The 7,714-nt window shown below is 37.3% G+C and overlaps 1 pseudogene across 1 annotated transcript; it reads right to left on the reverse strand.

Annotated features, from left to right (window-relative positions):
- Positions 1-5,623: 5,623 nt before the first annotated feature.
- LOC306663091 (small ribosomal subunit protein eS24-like) lies at positions 5,624-6,047 on the reverse strand (annotated as a pseudogene). The gene has a single exon. The product of its transcript is annotated as a small ribosomal subunit protein eS24-like (transcript).
- Between the last annotated feature and the right edge of the window lie 1,667 nt (positions 6,048-7,714).

A 7,714-nucleotide genomic window follows, 5' to 3' on the forward strand; every position in this document is an offset into this window, starting at 1 on the left:
GACTGTAACTCTCATTAAGGTAGGTGTTTTCTCTCTCTCTCTCTCTCTCTCTCTCTCTTTCTCTCTCTCTCTCTCTCTCTCTCTCTCTCACTCAGCAATGAACCATGTTTAAACAGCCTTCCTCATAGAGAGATCCACATGCCAGCCTATCAAAAGCCAGTGCAGAACTGAGACCCAGAAACAGCCATGAGACTGAACTTAGAAACAGACTTCTAACCCCAGTTGAGCCTTGACAGTATAGCCCAATCAATAGTGTGATGGTACTCTCATTAGAAACCCTGAACTGGAGCTACACAGTTAAGCTGCTTCTGACTGCCAAATAAATTGCTGTGTTTTTAGGGTAACTTTGTTACTCAGCAACAGACATAAATAGCTGATAAAGAGTCCAGTGGGATTGCTAATTTTTTCTGTGTCTTTGTTCTAAATACTTCTGTCCAGTTAATCCTGGACCAAAACCATCTTTCTTGCCTCCTGGGGAAGACAGCATAGACTCTTCTAGTTTGGTGACTCCTAATGTCAGTGGAAATTGAGTCATTCTCATTGAATTTGCTTTAGGTTGATTCCCTATAGCCAGAGCTAACTAATATGCCCCTACTGCATGTCCATGTATTCACTCATTCAATAAATGCTTAATAACTACCACTACTCTAGGTACTGGGGCTATAGCAGTGAACAAAAGTAATAAAGCCCCCGGCCTCATGACAATGCATACTGTCCTAATAAACTATTTCCTGAAGCTGCAGCAGTGTCCTTTTGACCTCTTCTATCAGCTACCTGGACTTTGAATCTCCATCTAAGCTCTTGCTTATGGGGACACAGCACTCACTACCCTTTTCATTGGAAACCTGAGAAACAGTCTTACCATTTACAACAATGCTTAGCAATTTCTGGTAGTGGTTTGGCCTCTAATCAAGACAACTGCATAACTCCATGGTCTTGGTTTAAAAGCATGGGCACAGTCCATGGAGGGAGGAATTTGCACATCTTACTCTATCTTTCTATTGCTATAACAGAATGCCCACGCCTGGGTAATTTACTGAAAGAAAAAAAAGAGAAAGGTTTATTTAGGCTTATAGTTCTGGAAGCTGGGAAGCCCAAGCTCAGATAACTGTAGCTGGGTATTGTGCTTCTTCAACTATATAGGAAAGTGGAAGGGCAAGTAGGCACATGAAAAAGAGAGCAAGCATGAGGGCCAGACTTGTTTTATTATAATCCACTGTCATGACAACTACTCCTGTCCTATGAAAGTAAGAATTTACTCACAAAGAAAGGCAGTAATCATTCATGGGGGCCACATCCCTATGATCCAAATGCTTCCTACTAGGCCCCACCTCCCAACACTTGGTCATTGAGGAAAGAAGTTTCCAACACATGAATTTTGGAGACATACTCAAATCACAGCACCATAATGATATCTTTCACAGTGTTTAACAGTGTTCCTCATACCATAAAGTTTTAATATATCACATTCTATTAGTTGAACAATATACCAGGTTGATATTTCCTGCTCAACATGGAACTGGATCATGAAAATCAGTAAGATCCAAACAATTTACTTAAGTATACATTGCCTAAAATATCTGTATTATTATATTTCTACTCCTCAAATGTTTTCCCCACCCACCTTGGCTTATCTTAATTCTATCACAAACTTGTAATTATGGGGAAATTCATGTTTCTGAGATCACTGCAGTCAGAAAATGAATATGTTGACAAAACAAGGATCACAAAAGAGTATTTCCTGACTCTGCCCCAGTTAGCCTCAGTTTCTCTCAAGAAATATGAAGCTTCTCAAGAACTGCTCCCTCTCTATTCCACAAACTGATCTTAGTGACCACTGCCTGGTGCTTCTCTTCTCCCATCCTAGTTATAAGTTGATATTTCTCCCAGGGTGGACACCAAAAGCAGCAGCCACCATCAATGCCTACTAAAGACACAGTGACTCTTGCTGAGAACATTGCACCCTGAGCCAAGGCCAGCATTCACTGCAGCTGCTGGTCTCCATTCCTGGTCAGGTTATAGAAATAATTACATATTTGTACCAAGGATTAGTCTGGGTAATATGGATTAATTTGACAGGACAACCACCATCTCTCTAGTATTGACTCAACCTTATCTTTCCAGGAATAAAATTTTGTTCCAAAAACTCATGAATATAACATACACCTTATCTCCTCTGCAATTTTTTTTTTTTTTGGCTTGGCTCAGGCTTATGCTAAAACTCTTTATTTAAGGATATTCCAGGAAAACTAGTTTGTGAGCCAGATTAACCAGTGTACTTCCAGAATAATAGCTATGTGTTAAAAGTCACCTGAATTGCTGGAAAAACCTTAAAAAAAAAAAAAAAAAAAAAAGAGTACACAGACCAAAATTTTTTTATTGGGCATTATCATAAAAACCAGTAGGAGTCCTTGTTACATAATTGTACATGCATACAATATAACAATATAATTTCTACAGTCCAAAATTTAATTCATTCATCCAGTCTATCTGAATTCCTGCCTTCAACATTTTCACTTCAGGTTTTAAATTTTCAATCAGAGTCTATTACCTTATTCATTCAAAAGATTACATTTTAGAAAGCCTTTGAATTACACTACAATGGTAGGTTCAATCCCATCAGGAGGAAGAAAGATGAAAAGTTTTGATTCAGAGAAACTAAAAGTTTTAGTTGCTAGGAATGAAACCAGTTAGTTGATGTTACATTAATCTTTGAATTTAAAACAACAAAGATGTTCCTTTTTTGTGGCTCAGAGAATAAAGGTGACTTAATAGATTGCATTATATAACAAAATTTGGTTTTTAAAAAGATAAATTTTGATTTAAATATGCTGAAAGATCAGATAAATTTATTAAAATAATTATTCAAAACATATCTCAAAGCTATTAAAAAGAAAACTGTGGGAACAGATTCAAAATGGATGTGAACATGGTATTTCAATCTGACTTAATAAATAAATGAACATAAAAATTGAAGATGTATCCTGGTCCTATAGTAACAGGTGAAGTAGAAGACCAATTCTGCATTTTATTTTCCAATAGTTCTTAAAAGGATCATCTACAATGTGTATGTCATATTAACCTGAAATTTGTCTTTTCCAAAACTAGTTCTTACAGGTTCAGAACATTTCCTGATTGGCAAACATATATATTCATTTTAGAAAATGAAATGATAAATATATCTGGAAATATAGAAAAATGGAAATTTTAAAAATCTTGAAAAATGGCAAAAATTTGCAAAGTTTTTACATTATTTATTTCACCATAAGGGAAAGGATAATTTTGTTTTCTTCTTTATACCTTTCATCATTACATAATGTTTAATAACAAATAGATTTTGCATTGGAAGGACTTTATAAAAGAAGGAGGTGGAAGAAGGTACCTGCCCAGGCCCGGTGTGCTCTTGTTGTTTTCCTTTGGTAGGGCACTGCACTAATAATGACTTCGATCCATTTACTTAAGCACCACTTATTCAGGTGATGGTACTGCAAATCCCTATATCTAGAATGGCACATGCCTAGGGGCCAGGGATGACCGTGTGGACTGTTCTCTTGATCTTGTACACTAAATACCACAACCAACCAATAGCTGGTGTCCTTTATCATTAGTGGAAAGTGACAGTTGCCTTTAGAATGTAGTGAGCAAAGTGTCACTTTAAGTCTGATTCCTTAAACAGAGAAGTTCAGAGTGCAAGAAAGACAATGGTGAGTGAAAAGCGATATACAAAGGCAGTGAATATCTCCTCCAGAACATGAAGTTTGGGGTAGGCTTTTCTGCGTCTAAAGATCTATATATTGTTTTTCAGAATGCTTTCATTTTTATATTTATTGTACCTATGAGCCATGAGTTCAGAATACAGCCTCATGGTTCACTAGTCTGATTTCCCTGACTCCAAATAGAAAGGAAAAAATAGCCCCTTTGAATGCCTCTCAAAAGAGAAAGAAAAAAATCTGTAAGTGCAAGCATGTTCTACATAAATTTAAATAATGGGATATAAGAGCAGAGAAGGTATAGGATTATTTCAACACTGTTCAGACATTAAGGAAAGCCAATTTGCAATTAGGTGATTAATCCGAGAGCCAGTGGTAACAAGCAATGTGTTCTTATTCCAAACATCTTTGCTACAAATTACTGTTAAAAGCTTCTCCTTTTTCTCTTTGTCTTTGACTGCATGGTGATGATTTAAGGTAATTGCACAGTAACTGCATAATGCTGCATGTTATTTCATGCAAGCTATTTAGCAATTCTGCCAGGTAACCACACAGGAAATCCTTTTAATTATAAGATAAAAGAGCCTGCATTACCAGCTGCTTTCTCTCTGGTTAACCTTGACCTATTGGTTCATTTCTAAGCTTCCATTTGTCCCAGGTTTGCTTCACCTGCAGTACTGCCTCTCACCAAATGCTCCAGCAGCAGGGATGCTCTTGTCAGTCTCTCCAAGCCAGGTACAAAGGGTTTGGCTGCAATTGCTGCTTGGGTCCATGTGGTTCTGGTTAGCAATACTGTAAGATTCTGCTCATCCTGGATCCTATGAAGAAAGTTAAAAGTGTAATTGTTGATGACTCAGTCCACAGTGAGGAATAAATTGAGCTTCCTTAGTTAATTTATGCAAATATATGCATGCATACATATATTTACTGTTAGTGATAAACAGTTATACCTTTTCAGCATTCTTACTAATTTTTCCTCATTAGAGTATGGTGACTTCTTCGGTCATTTATATTAAGAATCATATAGCCACTGTGATCCTTCTTGTGTCTTCTTCCTCATCCTGGTTTATATGTCATCTGCTGATTTTCCTTTGTTTTTATGTAGTTCCACTTCCTACCTTAGTATGTGTCAGAGCTATTATTTTCTTTAACAAGGTTGATAGGCTAATTTTCAATGCATATTTGGTATCTTTGAAGGTAATTGCTCAAAATCCAATTTCCAAATACACATAATGAATTGTATTTATAGCTCTACCTATTCTTAAAATTTGCCGTGGAATCTATACCGAAGCATAGAGAAGGACATGCTTCTTTCCCAAATCCTCTGAAAATTGCTTGCTTCTGTAATGACTCCCTCCTCTCTCTGGCGCCCTAGATTTTGATACTGTGAGAATGACTGAACTTCTAGGCTGAATGCTACTGTGAAGGAGAAACCAGATCCTGTCGTGCAGATATTGGATCACCTTATCCAGTGTTTTCCTTGCTACAGCTACCAGTGGCCTGATTCTTAACTCTCTCATGACCGCAGATCTGTAGTCTACCACTGTTAGATCTAAAAGAAATCATGATCTTTTGTGTTCCTGACCCTCAACCAAGGAAGTTTGGTAGTATGGTCAGTGACAGAAAGTATAAGTGGAATCTGTAGATCAATATTAGGAAAATTTCATCTGATCTAAAATTGCATTCTGAAAGTTTATCAGGTTAAAATATTTCACTCTAGAGAGAAATATCAATGTGGCTTTTCTGTACTCCCAAAAGGGTCAATGCTTCCCCCTCAACCCAGAGTTTGAACCCAGAGTCTCATGCATGCCAAGCACGCACTCTACCACTGAGCCACATCCCAGCCCTCCATAGTTTTTTTAAGTTTTTACAGTTTATTAATCCTCCTGAAAAATTCACACAATCACCTCAAAGTAAAGTCACTGCAGAATCTTTACTCCTTTGGCTTTTTGCCAGCACCAACATTTGCCTTCACAGTTCCCCTGACTTTCTTCATCCTGTTCTTTTGTTCCTTTCACTCTTTCCTTGAGGTCTTTTTCTTTTCATACAAGCCATGTCTTTGGGTTCATTTTTCTTTGCATAATCCAAGGAATTATAAATCATGCCAAAGCCACTTGTCTTGCCACCTCCAAAATGGGTTCTGAATTCAAACACAAAGATAACACCTGGTGTGGTCTTGGACATTTTGGCTACTTTTTCTCAAATTTATGTCTTAGATACTGTTGGTTTCCCAGGGTGAAGAACATCAACAACCATTTGTTTCCTCTGAAGTAGTTGGTTGGTCATGAACTTCCTGGTCCAGATAGTTACTGTGTCATTCATGATGGTGGCCAATCCCCAGAATAAAGTTCCACAGGTTTTTGATGGCATCACAATATATGAAACATGAATGTAAATGGGATTAACTTTAAAATCTTCATCATGTGGAAGAAAGAAAGATGCAAAATGCCAAAACCAAAAAATTTTTAAAGTCCATCAAGCAACTAACCTTGGATAAGGGCGTAATGACAAGTATCTGCTACCAAAAGCAATAAAGTATTTGTAAATATCTGTTCACTTGCTCAAGTTTGATGCTAATTCTTACCACAAACCAGGACAGTGCTATGATTTCTAAACACCCAAATGATTACAAACTATTCATTATAATAAGAATTCATGTCATAATGAGAGATATAATAATCTCCAGCATTTATCTTTTTTTTTCTTAAATCTAGTTTGCCTCATTAATTAAAGTTTTTGAATTATGGAGCCATAGTTGGTGGAAAGATTGGGAGTCGCCACTCCAACCAGGCCATAAAACAACTCTTAAACTCTACAAACTTCACTCAATTCCATCTGAAAGGGTCCTCATTTATTCCTTCCTTTCCTTTAACTTGGACTATTATAAGACTTCTGAAGAGGCTTCTATCCTTTTCCCTCTCTTTCCCTATATATATTGCTACTCAGTGAATTCACTGATTAATTCTGCTCCAAAATTTTCATTACCTCTCTATTGACATCCTGAGCACAATTCCTTTCTGTGGCATTTAAGCCCTCTGAAAACAACTGCAACCTTCAACCTCAGCCTTAACTCCCATGACTGCTAAACAAAATGCTCCTGTCAGTCAAAATGTACTGCCTCCTACTAGTAATCATGGCAGTTAGACGTAAGGCTCTGGACTCCATGGGTTTAAATCTTGACTTTGACGCTTAGTTCTGTAAATTTAATCAGGTTCTTTAGAGTCTTGGAAACTTAATCTCCTGTTGGCAAGATTGACATTAATTTAGAAAACTTATTTGTTGTTTAAAGTGCCCTTCAGTTTCTTGCCTCTCAAACTTGCTCCTTCTCTTTCCCTGGGCTGAACACTCCTTTTCAATCTCTCTAGAGCAGCTGTTCTCCAAATGTTGTCTCTGAAAAAGCAGAATCAGAATTACCTGGAAATTTGTTAAAAATACAGACTTTAGGACCTCATCCCAGACCTACTGAATCAGAAACATTGAGTATGGGGACTAGCAATCTGTGCTTTAAGACCTCGAGGTGCTAGGAGCAGTGGCACATGCCTGTATTCTCAGTGTCTCAAAAGAGGCAGGAGGATTGCAAGATCAAAGCCAGCCTCAGCAACTAAGCAAGTCCCTAAGCAACTTAGCAAGACTCTGTTTCGCGAAATAAAACACAAAACAGATTGGGCATGTGATTCAATGGTTAAGCATCCCTGGGTTTAATCTCTAATACAAACAAAACAAAACAAAATGAAACAGAAAACTTCCAAGTAATTCTGATGCACATTAAACTTTGAGAATCAGCATCCATCTCAAGTGCTATGACCTAAAATTATTCCTTCTCCCTCCCAGGGCACCTGATCTCTTTCCCCACTGAAACTTTCCCATCATCGAATACCATCCTTAACATTTGTCTCCTCTGCTTTGCCTTAACTATATGTGTATATTCACCTTATTTTCCCTCTTGTCCTTGCTGAATTGTTACTTCAAGAAGGAACTATGCTTATTAATTTTCAAGTAGGAAG

Source organism: Sciurus vulgaris (assembly GCF_902686455.1).
Source record: "Sciurus vulgaris genome assembly, chromosome: 6".
In the NCBI taxonomy this organism is placed as follows: Eukaryota; Metazoa; Chordata; class Mammalia; order Rodentia; family Sciuridae; genus Sciurus; species Sciurus vulgaris.